The 14,377-nt window shown below is 46.9% G+C and overlaps 1 protein-coding gene across 1 annotated transcript in view; it reads right to left on the bottom strand.

Moving 5' to 3' along the window:
- igf1ra (insulin-like growth factor 1a receptor) overlaps positions 1–14,377 on the bottom strand; it is a 70,639-nt gene that overhangs the window by 23,227 nt on the left and 33,035 nt on the right. The window lies entirely within an intron of this gene.

The raw sequence follows: 14,377 nt of genomic DNA, 5'->3' as shown, positions 1-14,377 counted from the left end.
TTGACAGCGACAGAAATGCTAAACAAATACGAAGCGGGAAAGGATTAGGATGATAGATTGCTTTTGCTGTTCGCTTGGTAAAAAATAAGAGGTTAAAGAGCAACATGCTCCTAAAACTTATTGTGATCACTTGGTCTGAATTCAGTACGGGTATTTTTTTTTCTTCTTAATTTGCAAAAGAGATGACTTTTACAATATTTCATTTTCGACTATGGATGCAACAAGTGAAGAGACTTTAAAAGTAGGAGCCTCAAAAAAGACACAGAGCTGGCGTGTGCTATCTCAGAGGAAATGGGAGTTCCATCAGGATAACAAACCAAGGTCATTTTAGCAAAACTGCAGGACACAAGTCTCCTAATATAACCATGTCTAGCATCACCACACCAAAGGGATGACACGTGGTACTACAATATGCCAGGATTTTAACCAAATGGGGAACAAGAGGCTAATAAAAACAACCCAGTTCTCCAACGTCTATGAGGATTTCTCTTATTTTATAAATATTTTGAAATAATGGAAGTGATCTGCAGCTAGAACCAAACGTCCACTCCCACTCCAACCAGATGACCACTGTGCGTCTTTCCAGGCCGTGAGAAAAGTGGACGGAAGACGACTGTGACGGGTGTTTCAAATCAAGCTTGAGCAACGTGAATAATAGAAGTTACCGGGAATCACTGAGAAACCAAAACACACAACAATCCGTTATCAATAACACATGTAGACAGACCGACAGCGCGTTTGACAGATCGTACATGCTCACAGTTTGTCAGATTTATCTTACAGAGCTTGCAACACGACCATTTAACGCATCAGCCTCCGGCTCTGGAGAATAAGTCCGTCCAAGGGCAAACTTCAGCGCAGAAAAGACAAAAGTTACCAATTCAGGTAACCAGACACGGTTAAATTAGATCAGCGCTCGTTTGTAGTCTTCCTAACGTCTTGTGAGCATCTGTTTAACTCTTAAATTAACTGTGACACATAAAAAAAAAAAAAAGCAAAATGCAGATGTCTGGTTTTAATGTTCAAAAATATTTGTACTGAAGGCCTATTTACAGCTCTTCAGGAAAAACAGATGTAAAGGGAAGAAGGCAGACGTTTCCCCACTGCTAGCTCATCTGGAGACACTGCAGGCAGGGGCTGTCCTAGTTTCAGTCCACTCCACAGAAACAGCACCTGGTGGATGTGGATGTGGATGTGTGCGTGGACCTATATGAAGGCTCGTGAAAGGTCTGGTGACAAGGTATTTCCTGCTGATGATTGTTGTTTGAGCAGCCTCTGTCCAGAGCTGCCCTGGGAATATAGAGTTCTGGTTGCTTTGGGGGGAAATGTGTAGCAGATAATAAATCAATAATAATTCCTTCTTATTTGCGTAGTACAAATTGTGAAACCAGCAAAGCCCCGGCTGGCGTCCACATTGTCGGGCTGTTTATATTTCGGGGCTTTAAGTGTTTACTATTTATTGTTATGCTCTTTGTTATTGCTGCAGGACAAATTTCCCCACATGGGCTATAAAACTGAACTGAACTAAACTGAACTGAACTAAAACAAGAGGCACAGCACTCCTGGTTCCCTAGCAACCGCCTCCTGGTGCAAAAACCAGAGCTGAAAGGACATATGTGCACACACATTTTACCGATATCTTTCATGTATATTATTCTAATTTGCAAGGCTGTAAAAACACACTAAATTACTTCCTTCACTTCCTAAATTACACCTCCAGTAGATACCGTAGCTGGAGCACACGGGATGAAGAATGAGTGTGCATGATTGGGTAACACGTGTGCACGTGCATGCTGGTATGTGAATATCCGTGCGTGCCAGAGACAAAGAGGAAACTCCGCTCTGCTCATTGATTTGCTTTAAATGGAACGCAGCTTTCGGAGCCTTTCGTCTCGCTGGTTTCGTTCAATTTGCGAACCGGTCGTGAAAATAAAGGCCGGCTCTCGACGGATACTTCATCTCCCTTTTACAAAACATCTGTGCAGGTTAAGAACATGACGGTGCAGGACACTGAACGCTCCCACTTGTGAAAGTATCTGAGATACTTGCCATTCTTGCTCACATTAGTCAAATCCAATAGTTCAAGAAGAGAGTAAACACAGGGTTTGGACAGAATTCTGTGACAAAAGTAAGCTCTTGTTCTTCAGGAGTCTGAAATAATCATCTGATCATAGGAAGCATTTCCCGTCTGCGAGAGTATTTTCATGATGTTGCAGGTAAGCAGAGAAGGTATGTGTTAGCTATATGGCCTTTCCTGCTCTAAGAATAGCTTCACACTATGTGTTCTGTCACACCAGGAGTTGAGTCACTCAGTAGTACTTCACTAATAGTCTATCTAACGACTGGATCACGTCCAAAACAAATGGCAAAGATATTTTTTTTAAAACTACAGCATCAAATGCCAACACACACACACACACACACACAGGTCTTCGCCTAACAGCTGCGATTTGATTGGAAATACGATACTGACAAGTGTGTGTTTAAGGAAGAGAGACGTACAGTAAGTGAGGCTTCGTTTTCTTGGAATCCTACCAAAAGGGGGCAGCCAAGGCAAACTCTAATGAGCGTTATTGGAGGAGGTCTGCTCCTTCCGCATCATTTTAACAGATTCCTCAATGACGAAAAATTCCAAACATGCATACCTCCCGCCAGAGGAAAGAGCGGGGGGGGGGGTGGGGGGGCCCAGCCTTAAATCCATATAAGTCGACCCGGGTTTCACTGCGTGACCAAACAACCCGTGGTATCAAGGATACAATCCTCTATTTATAGATGCTCTTAATGCGGCCCTATTTCCACACTGAAGCTCTCTACGCATAGCTATGCAGTGCATTGTAGGTTTCCACTACTTCAAAGGGGCTCCTCTCGAGATAAGCCGTCATCATGCTCGTAGTCCCCTGAATGGACGTATCATATGAGCAGGAAAAAACAAGAGACACCAGCGCCCCGGGATCAGTCCCCATCCCCTTCGAGTGCGCGGTGTTTCATCAAGTGGCCGCTGACAGGGGCGAATTGCGGAAACAAGGTGCAAAAAGCTAAAACTCTGACAATAATGTGAGGCAGCAGTCAAATATGTGCTGCGAGTGGGGGTAGGGAGGTTTATAATGTTGTTCCTCTCATACAGTAGTTACACAACCCCCCTCCCCTCCTGCTCTTTCCCTGAGCAAACACAGTCAGGTCAGACACCATAGCCAACCACCAGCCTGCCCCTGCTGTTCACCAGAGCACTGCGACACGAGGAGCGGCCAGGAGCATTTGATCAATGGTAAACGAGACAGCGGCCGGCGCAGGGGAGTCTCCCTTTCAGTAGCTGGCGCATCCCTCCAACCACGTTTAAGCACAGCAGAAGCAGCAGTGAGGGGACGGAGGCAGGGAGGAGGCGTCGTTAATGGCCTGAGGGGCACACAAGTTCTGTGCATTGTTTGTTTTTTTGTTTCTAAAGGTATCCTCCAGTCGCCGGACTATGCGAAGCATCCGCAGAATGTTCTAGGCCGGAGGGAGAATGTTAATCCCTCCTAACAACTTCAGGATTTGCTACAGAATCCGGGGAAGAAGTTGTGTTTGCTACAAACATGATTACAGAGGAGAGGAGTGAGACGCCGAAGCCGAATAGTCGATGCACAGCACGCAAGGACACACAAAGATGCGAGGCTGAAATGATTCTGTGTGAAATGAATCTGAATTAACCCGCAAAGGGGCTTCACGACCCTTCGAGCGTGCCCCCCTTCCGCGATCTGTGTCGACAAAAAAGGCAGATTCCTTTTTATAACAAGATGCCTTGATTTCAACACTGTCCGCCTTCAGAGGGGGAGGTGTGTGTGTGTGTGTGTGTGAGGATGAGAGGACGGGTGAAAGGGTTCAAACAACTGCATTACTGTACGGAATAAAAATGCCGGTGCTTCAGAGGAAGAATTTTGCAGTGCAGCAATGCTCCACATCTGAATGCAAGTCATGTCCTGTTTGCTAGAGAGCATGCTGTGTAAGTAGACTACTACACTGTTTACACTGGAAGACTGGTGACACGTTTACTGCCAGCAGGCCACTGCCACCTCTGAAGACGAGGTGCGGTGCGAAAATATACGAAATATTATGTTAAAATTATGCACTTTTCAAAATCCAATCATAAGCGTCACGATAGTGAAATATAAAAAAAAAAATATCCAATGAAAGATGAAAGATTTCATTCTTTACGGCATTATCAAAGTGTGCTGTGTTTTCACTGTGTCATTGAAGAGAAGTAGGAAGCGTGACAGACAGTTGGGAAATCATTCATTATTCACAGTGGGGCTCGGGGGGGGGGGAGGAGGAGGTTGGGGGTTAAACTGGGAGCTATCTGCTGGGCCAATAGCAGGCGGGCAGGGGAGGTTCTAATCTCGATGACTGACATGTTATTGAGTCTGGAGCAGAGACGGTAAACAAGTCCTCTCTTGAGCAGGCGTTGAGAAGGAGGGAGGGAGGGAGGGGTGGTGGGGGGACGTCGTAACCATAGCGATTAAGCATGACTTTGCCACAGATTCACAGAAACCATAAGTTAAGGAAAATCCTGAACACTCAACAACAAGCCTCCTCAGCAACAAGACTCCTGTAAACAGCTCCGAAGCTTTTTCCTGGAATGTCGGCTAAACCTGAAAGCCGGGCTGAAATTTAAATAAAGAAAGCAAGAGGCAGCATTTTTATTTAAACGGATTTAAATACATACATAATATAAAATAGTTTTGAATAATACACGCATACTAGAGAACATAGCCCCCATATGACTGATAACTATAGAGGAGGATACAAGAGAAGCTGCACATTAAGTGTCAATCACACCGCCTGTCCTTGCTCCATAATATAAATGGGACCATAGCTCCATTAGGACATAATTAAATCTATCTCTACTTCACTTCCATTCACCAAAGTATTCACTCTGCTGCTCACTTTGGTAAATCCACTGCACTGCACTGTAAGGGATGCAAAGCCTCCCACTCTGTGCACAGTCAAAGGTGCTGAGTTCAAGTTACCACATCTGAGAGCAGACAGTAAGGTAGCAGAGCAGAAGCAGAGTAGCAGACAGCGGGCCAAACGTGGTCTGCAGCAGCCTGGATCGTAGGTTGAGCCCCCCCAGCCCCCCCACCCTCGCTTGCCCCCAGCTCCCCGAGTTCCATCAGGCCACATCCTCATCCGGCAACCCGATCCTCCCTGGGAGCCCCCAGTGGATCACTCCAGACACTTGTTTAAACCACATCAGCCCAGGCGGCAGGAGAGAGAGGATGCTTCCTCCGCTCACAGCCAAAGGCAAAAACCGCATCAGAGATTCCAGCGCTGTCTCACCGATGCAGCGATTGATTCTCACGTGGTGGGACGCGGACTCTTCTAATCTGAAGTGGCGTTTTTCACCTTTCTCACGCGGAGCGTGTCTGACGCGTTCAGCGGAGATCGACCGTTCTCCCAATCAGGAGGGGTTTTGTTTAGAAGGGCAGCAACGCTGCTCAGCGGCATGATGATGTGATTTTCTCATGCAGACAGCTGGCTCACATGAGCTTGGCTAAATCTCTGTTCAGGCCGGCGCACAAAGGTGCGCGTGAGCCCGTTCCTCTCTATCCCAGTGTTTCTGGGTCTCTTCCACTCCCATGCCCTCTAAAGAACAGCAATGTGTTTTTCACACAACTATGTGCTGGTCTGTGTGTTCAGGCATGCGTGGCATTTCCCCTCACTCGCGTTCAGTCACAACAACAACACACACACACGCACCTTCCTTCAGCCCTCAGGCCTTGGCCCAGTCTGCAGCTGCTGCTGCTGTTGTTGTTGTTGTTGTTGCTTTGTTGTTGATTGATTGCGCTCACTAAAAGGACACAGGTATGCAGCACTATTACGTCGTGAAAGAACTTTGTGTTTTTATTGCTGCGGAGGTGCAGGATGGTCTGAAAGCTATTAAAGACGCATTAAAACTGTGGAAAGAGTGAGTAAGGAAATCCATTTTAACAGACATTTCACCAATTTCACCAACACAGTGATTTACAAGGATATCTGTGTATTTTATTTGGCAGTTATAGGCCCATATTCAGATTAATAGAAACCTTAATATGATAAGCAGGGATACACCATAACTAATGTAAGTATTAAGGCCTCTCAACACCATATCCCATTAACTCATGCTTATAATTATAGCTTGAGGCCACTAATCAGAAAATCAGAAGGAATCCAGACTCCAAAACAGAGCCGTAACTCGAGCTGAACTTCTGGGAGTCTGACTCTAATCTATCATACTCTGTGACATCTCGTAGTCTAGACGTCACAGAGTCCCAGCTGAACCCCTCTGGAATCTTATTTGTCACATAAAAACAGGTCTCCGGGGCAAACTTCCTTCTTAAATCAGGCGAGTGTCCAACTCATTCTCAGGGTTCAAACCGCGACTCGGAGGGTCCAAGACAACATTCGCATTTTCGCATTATTTTCTCATTTCCAAGCGTTGCTGTAGAAACAGCTGCATCACCCGCATAGCAGAGTTTACAGACACTTAGAGACATTTGTCAATTGCAGGCATTAAAAGTGACAACCTAAATAAGGTGCTAAGATAGACATAAATATGGGAAAAGCAACTTCAGCGAGATGCCTTTTTTCTTTTTTTTTTCTTCTTCACAGATTCTGAGGTGTTTCCCCTCACTAAAAGTGGATTCTAAAAATACCTGACTTCCCAGATCTGCTTCATTAAATACAGTGTGTTTCCTGGCAGTGCTGCGTTGGCTGGCTGTTTTGCTAGTGACTGGCTGACTGGTTGGGGTTAGTGAGAGTGTGTCAAGACTTCGCGTCCCCTCAGCCTCCTCACACAGCCCGCTCCAAATACCACCTGACTACAGACTACAGCTTGGTTATAGGCATCGGCCATGCGAACAAATAAATACAGGCTTCACTGTGTAAGACTGGAGTAAAACATAAGAAGTCGTATTAAAAAAATAAAATAAAAAACAACAAAAAAAAGTACTGCTCTCTGATTCAATTGGCTCAGGTATGGGAGGTTTACAGGCCCGGTCTAAAACCTGGCTACATACCGACCTATATCCAGACAGGCAGCAGCCCAGAGAGAAGGTCGGTCTGCAGCCATGTATTCATCACCAGAGCATCAGAATAGTAGCAGCTCCGAGGCCAAGGTCTATTTCTGCAAATGATCATCTACAACTTTGTAACCCGTGATGTCCAGACTTCATTCTGGCACGACGTTCCAGCGCACATTCTCCCCGGGCTGGCCTGACGTCTGTATTTAAAATGACACGTCTTTGTTTCACGTCGACCTGAATGAGGCCCTTGTGCTGATTAAGCGCAACCGTCCCGACGGCAGACGATTAAAAGCGGTTGGAAAACACGGAGGCGGGGCCGCGCGTCGTCAACCCAACTGATAGCCGGACGGTAAACCCTAACATTAACCCGGACTTAACGGTGGGCGCGTGGTATCGCGTGCGTAGCCGACGCAGCGGCCCTCTGTCTGTCTGACTGCAGTTTTCTTGTCTTTCAAATGACAGTGGCTCGTTGTTGGCACACGCAGACAAGACTGCGGTGAAATGTTGTCGCTCGGCCCGACTCGCTCTATTCTTTGGGACACACACATACACACACACACATATACACACACACCTCCGTGTTTGGCACCTCGCTGGAGCCCATTCTGTTCCCATTAGCCACTTCAAAGATGACAGCTGGATTTAAAGTTGACTTCTCGTCCCCTTAATTTAATTTTCACAGTGAGCTTCTTGTGGGTACACGCAGTACTTTTGGTGAGGCTGCCCTTGCTTTGAAAAAAAAAGGAAGAAGAAGAAAAAAAAAAAGAACAAGGAGCAGGTTCAGCAGGGACAGTTGAGCCCAGAGTTAACATCTGAAATATGAAGATTATCCTCTCTGACCTGAGAGTCTGCTCTGAGACTTTAGGCTAGTCGTTCTCAAGTGAAATGGCCAGATGAGATGCAACACTCTTCAGACGGTATCAGGGTAAAACCGTGTCGCCTTGATCCGATTACTTCTATATAAAAAGCATCACTTCACGTAAAAAGAGGCTGATCAAACTTTTTCTCGTCCACACCCAAGCCTCGCTGCTTGTTTTGCCAACTTTCTATCTGCGCGTGGAGTTAAAGGCTTGCAGCTTGCAGGTGCTTAATGGACAGCTGAACAACACAGAAGAATAGGGGCACTTACTGCTGACATGCACACTGATAAGGCCAAAGAGGACCAATGACGGGAAATGTTTGGCAGCATTCAGCAGTGATCTGTTTTTTGTCTGGAGCCTTCGCATCACAGCGTGCACCAGAACATAAAAAAAAAAAGGAAAAAGTTTTACAACAGATGTCGTCCAAGTTATTCCGAGTGACCGAAGGGGACGATCGCACGAAAGACGTCGCAGCACAGAAAACAGCGAACTCTTAACAGCTTATCCTCATAAGTAATTGGGTAACAACACAAAACATGTCAGTTACACAAAGCTTCGCTGTGGAGTGTAAAAAGACGTCACTGTTTACAAGGCTCCGAACGAGTCGGGGGGTTACGTCACCTTCGGTAGGTTTCACTCTCGGGCTCAGCGCAGGAACAAGCTCCTTGTTTCCAATCTAAGTTTCGGTGTTAATCAGATTTTACCATTACGCAAGTCTCACACTCAAACACAAACAGTATAGCTACGATACGGCGTACAATCTCAACTAGATTTGATATAGGGAAAAGGTTACAGTGGCAAATCATCACAGAGGTGGGCCCGAGAACTTTATGTATGCCACACACAGGCCGTGAGACCGGCCGTATGGGGTATGGTGAGACTGATTCAGGGGGGTTCTGGGAGTCAAAAGGTCAGAGGCCAGAGGCCGGCGTCCAGAGATGGAGCAAAGGACGGATAAAGCTGCGCCTGGCCTCACTGTACCAATAGCAGAAAAGGACAGCCGATGTGGATGGAGCAGGACAGCTGACGGGCCTTAAACAGTCCCCAGCCCACACTTGCTATTGGCTGTTGGTGACATCATGGTTCTATCCCCATTTTTCACCTCCTCTTTTCAGTGTGGGGGCGGAGAGTTCAGTTCTTCCTCCTCCTCCCCCCCCCCCCCACTCTCTCTCTCTCGTTCCCTCTCTTCCCATCACACACACAAATACACGTAGCTTCATTTGCCCCTTTTAGGGACCTCAACGGTTTCAGGAGGAGGGAAGAGAAAGAGCGAGGGATAGGAAGGAGCAAGGAAACGAAAGAGGGATGAAAGAACTATCAAAGCATGTAGAGCGCGAGGGCTCGGCCAATCTGGTCCACGCACCGGAGCTGGCGACGCTCGCGAGGAGCGGCGTCCGCTCGTCACGGGGCCCCCACTCACTGCCACATCACACTCGGTTGTCATTAACATCCGCCATGTGCGCTCCGTGGGTCCGTGAGCGGCCTCCAAGCTTGTGACACACACACACGCGCGGGCAAACAAACACATACGCGCTTTGATGTGTTTTTCCAGCTGTAAGTCGAAAGCGAGGCTTTCTTAATTAACACAAACCGAGTGAGCAGTTTTGGTTGGTGGTGCGTCGTGATGTGTTCCTGCGCATGTCTCGGTTTGACATTTTCACGAGCAGACAGCTACATTACCAGCTGGGCTGCACTGTGATCCGTCTCCAGTAATGAAACTTAAGGATTCTCAAAGCAAAATACAGACAGAGTGTGCCTATGAAGAGGCATATTGGGAAATAATTGCCTAATATAAAAAACATGTGCGGGAAAGAAAAGAAATGACACCATCTATTTATTCGCAGTATTAAAACAGACATGTAGCAGATGGATGTGGCTTTTTAGGGGTTTTAATCACACTGAGCTAGCCCTGTGACAGACAGGTACTCCGTGTACGACGAGGCTGGCGGCGAACAGTCGAGCGAGGGCAAAAGTGCATGTGTTAAGTCATTCAGACCGGCCGTGATCTTCCTGTGCTCTGCGCTTAGATGCAGTGGTCGGCCCAGGATCACATCCCTCCATGGGAGATTAGCTCTTAGTCGGATTAAGGAGGAGTCAGCCCACGTAGGAGAGGTGAAATGTCATCATGGCAGAGCGGGAGGAGTCAAGGAGACTGCAACGCTTAGTAAACATGGGGCAGAGCAGTTTGTTGGGCCTGATCCGTTCCATTGTGCGCCGACTCTGCAAAGGCTGTATTTTAAATCACCTTGAGCCCAGGCCAATGAGTCAGGGAAAAGTTGCAGCCTCACCGTAAGAAAAACTCCCCAGGTGTGAGCACCCTGCAAATCGGAGCATTCAGAAAATGACACAGAGGGCAGAGAGGACGGATGCCAGTGGGGAGGCAGGGAAATGGGCACAGAGAACAAGCCTGCCTCCAATCACAGGAAGCGCTAAGCCCCCGCCATGTCAAACACAAGACTTCCAGAAATGATTGAAACAAAATGCCCACGCTTTCTCCCCCAAACAAACAATGGCCTCCATTGTGAAACGCCGTGGCACACTCACAGTCAGGGGAGACATAAAGACACAGTTTAAAAACAGTGGGCCCCCCCACCCCCCTTTTTCGCTCGCCTCTCCGGGGCTGCAGACAACTCTCTCCTTCAGCTGGGACAGAGACGCAGGGCACACAACACCGTGGCCCACTTTGGCGCCCCTGCTCAGAAAAATATGCTTTTGTTTTCCTGTTGTTACAGGCCGCACACAAATCAAGAGACCGGACTGCAGCGGCATTACAGCGCCAACAGGGGGCCTCAGCCTTGGGATGAAAACATGCTGCACTGCAGACATGCCTCACACATTCACTGGGGACGTAAATATAGTCTGGGAGCCTGTTTTTAACTCCTTGTTATGACCTAAAACCCTTGGCGTATTATAAAAAAGGTCGAGGAACAGCAAATGTAAGCAGTCACTGGTCGAAAACATTTAAGACAGCAACATGTAGACTACTAGTGATGCACACTGCAACACAACACGTTACTCAATTCCCACCATTTCTCACAGTCTGGCTCGTACTTAAATTTCAGATGATTCATCGTTTCTTGAGCTCAGTTTCATTCAGCCTGAGTGTTTCCCAAACAGATAACTTTACATCGGTTTGTCTGCCACCGCAGACGACTCTGTTCCTCCGACACACACAGACACACACACGCGCGCGGGGTAACCTGCGTAAAGAGGACATTGCACCAACTGTACACACTGTGCTCACAGCACGAGCAAATTCTATATTTACCCGACAACTATGACACCCAACCGTCCCGGCGCGCAGTAATTTATTAGCGTTATATCATAAACGTCTGAGCCGTTAGTGGTCTGAATGCCGCTGAACTCAACATCTGAAATGATAACAAATGGAAGGTCTGAGGCTACATTTATTGCTCCAGCGTAGCACTGCTGCAGCTCTGGAAATGTTTCAGAAAAAAAAAGAAGAAAAAAAAGATCATGTCTAGAAAGAGGGAGCCCTTGATTAAAGTATTGAACTGCACCAAAACCGTAGCAGCTAATGTCACCTTCAAATTATCAGTACAATATAATTTACCGAAGTGACACGCGCTGGTTTTGAATGTTACCCAAGCGCGCTTCGAGTTGCACAACATCTAGGTTTTTTTTTTTTGTTGTTTTGGAACAAAACAAGATGGCACAGGAGAGGAGGAATCACACCTGCTAGATCAGTGGTTTCCACCAGGACGCACTTAGACAAACATGAATGTGTGCACACACTCGCAAACTTTCGAGCAGCTGGTGCTGGGCTGGCTGGCTACATGCAGCCAGGGGACAGATAGCTGGCTGGGAGAGGGAATGGGAGCATGCTGCTCAATCAATGAGCCATCAATCACGCACACACACACAGCAAGAAGGAGCAAACACAGGAAACAAGAGACCATATTGTTTAACTACCACTCAAAAGAAGGCCATCAAAGAGCTGGCTCTGACTCAGGGCCTTTTTTCCACAGCCAAATTTCCAGCCACTGTTTTGTCTTGTGGTGGCTTGATTAGAGCTACTATTACTCTGCCCTGACCCCTCTCAGACGAGTTACACGTTTGTGTGTACTGTACAGTCCATTGCAGCACAACAGTTATTCGCCTAGCCCACTGCTGCAGGGCCTCAATGTACTCTGATGAACTCTCAAACAGTTTAAAAGCTGGAAAGAAGGCGATAGTGTCCGTTTAGAAAAAAACAAATGTCTTTTGTCTGTTTTTTGTGAGAGAAGAGAACGAAAGCAACTGCAGTTTTAATACTATTAACACACACATAATCTGCGACTCTGCAACAATTTACACTATGTCCATAATTTCTAAAGTTTCCCAGAAAGGAGCTATGATCTGTGCTGATTATGAAGAAAGAATCAATGAATGGAGCTCCAATGAATTCATCGCGTGACATTTCATTAGTAAAGTATTTTAGTCTGAGCACAGTTCTGCTGAAACCAAGAAAAATGTGTAATAAAAAATTAAAAAAACAATTATACACAAATGAAGTTTCCAGTGATAAATTAGAATTCACTTGGAGTATGTGGAGCAGGATTAAACGTGAAATCGCAATTTGTTCTTGTGATAATTAATGGATTTTCTTATTTGTATGCATTTATTAATATCTACAACATTCTTGCCACCCATACATGTTAAATTCACAATCACACAGACGCTTGCTGCGTTTCCATTACCCCTAGAAATGCACAAAACCTAAATATTGCAATAAAACTGGTAATGAAATGCCTAGATTTAAAAAACAAAACAAAAAAAACTCATAGTAAAACACTTGAAGACGCTGGTGAGGTGATTTTTCAGATGTGTCGATATTAAAGCGTATCGCAAAAGTGCCAGGGAAACACTTCAGAAGTATCGCTTTTATTTAGCAAAGAACTGTAATGGAAACGCAGCCACTGATGATGTTGTAGCCAGAACAAGTGTTGATTAGCAAAGCTGCTTTATCAGCGGCATTGTCATGATGACTATTATTGATCTAAATAAATAAATAATTGAGCTGTTTCAGCACGTCAGAGAGTCAGCGGCGGAACCAAACAGACTCCCGGATTCGCGGGGACATTGCAGCCCTTCTTCCCAGCCCCGTTCTGCCTGCAGACACACATTCCAGCTGCATGTAGGCAACAGCAGGCACACATGATGGATGTACGTCGCCTGTCCTCGAGGTGTGTGAGTGTGTGAGTGTGTGTGTGTGGGTGTGTGGGTGTGTGGGTGGGTGGGAGGGGGGGGACTATGAGTTCATAGATTTGCCCCGACAGCAAGCCCCGGCGTACCTTGGACGGGGTGTGCGTTCACTGCGTAAGCCCAGTTTTGCATCTTCTCCGAGCCAAGCCGCTCCCTCCCCGCAGCCTTGGGGCGAGGCAGGGGGTGGGGGTGGGGGTTAAAAATAAAGAAAGCAGGCAAAAGGCAGCCAGCATCGCTGACAAGATCAGCAGAGTTAATGTACATGGTGAGGAGTAAACAACGCCAAAGGACGTCCTTGTGTCCCTGAGCTGCAGTGACAGCATGTCCCCCTGTCTGCACTGTCACTCTGTGTCAGCTCTCGTTACCTACAGCACTGTACGAGCAGCGCCGGCTCACTGAGTGACTTAACGGCTAATGGCACCTGCTACAGTACCTGCTGCTGCTTGATGGATAACAATAGGGAGTTGGGATCACCATGGCGACCCGCACTATCCATCAGTCTACCAGTCACTGGGTTAACTTGTTATCATAAATATTAGCTGACTGGTTGTAAGAAAAAGGTAGAAATGAGCTGAAACCTGCCAACGCTGGACCAAGCTAAACCAAGTCTACGTGGACTCCATGCAGTGATCCTAACAATGATAATGATTCCTTGGTTTTACATAGCGCCTTATCATAGATACTCAAAGCGCTTTAAGACTGCTCACACGGTCACGGAGTTCGCACTGGGAGCAAGTTGGGTTAACTGTTCAACGACGCAACACACAGACTAGGGACAGGGCGGGATCGAACCGCCAACCTTTCAGTTAATAGACGCCTCTGCCTCTTGGATGGCGCTGCAGCGTGAGAGTGGACCAAACTCACCTGACTCCACAGACGCATGGTGGGGGGAGGATTGCACAACCCCAACTTCCCACAAGCACTCAAGGACTGCCGCGCTATCCATGTATCAGGCGCGTGAGGGTCGACGCCAGCCGGCTTGAAACGTATCAACGGCAGCTTGTTAAGAGCGTCCGTATACTTATGAGAACGAAAGGTGCACGCTCACCTCCGAGACGACCAAGATCGGAAAAGGCCTCTCCTTAAACTGGAAATAAACGCACGGATACATCTGTTTTCACCAGAACCGCCCTCCGGGAAAAGAAACGGCCCGGCTATTTCGACTGGGAAGAGGCTAAATGTTGTTTGCATTCACCGGAGGGCTTAAACGAAATAACAGTTGAACTTGTCTGTTGAGCCCCTGGGAATCCACTTTAAAATAACAATAGGGTAGAA

Source organism: Mugil cephalus, chromosome 10, assembly GCF_022458985.1.
Source record: "Mugil cephalus isolate CIBA_MC_2020 chromosome 10, CIBA_Mcephalus_1.1, whole genome shotgun sequence".
Taxonomy (NCBI): domain Eukaryota; kingdom Metazoa; phylum Chordata; class Actinopteri; order Mugiliformes; family Mugilidae; genus Mugil; species Mugil cephalus.
Note: the sequence above shows the minus strand (reverse complement) of the source record. Positions and strands in the feature narration are given on the sequence as shown.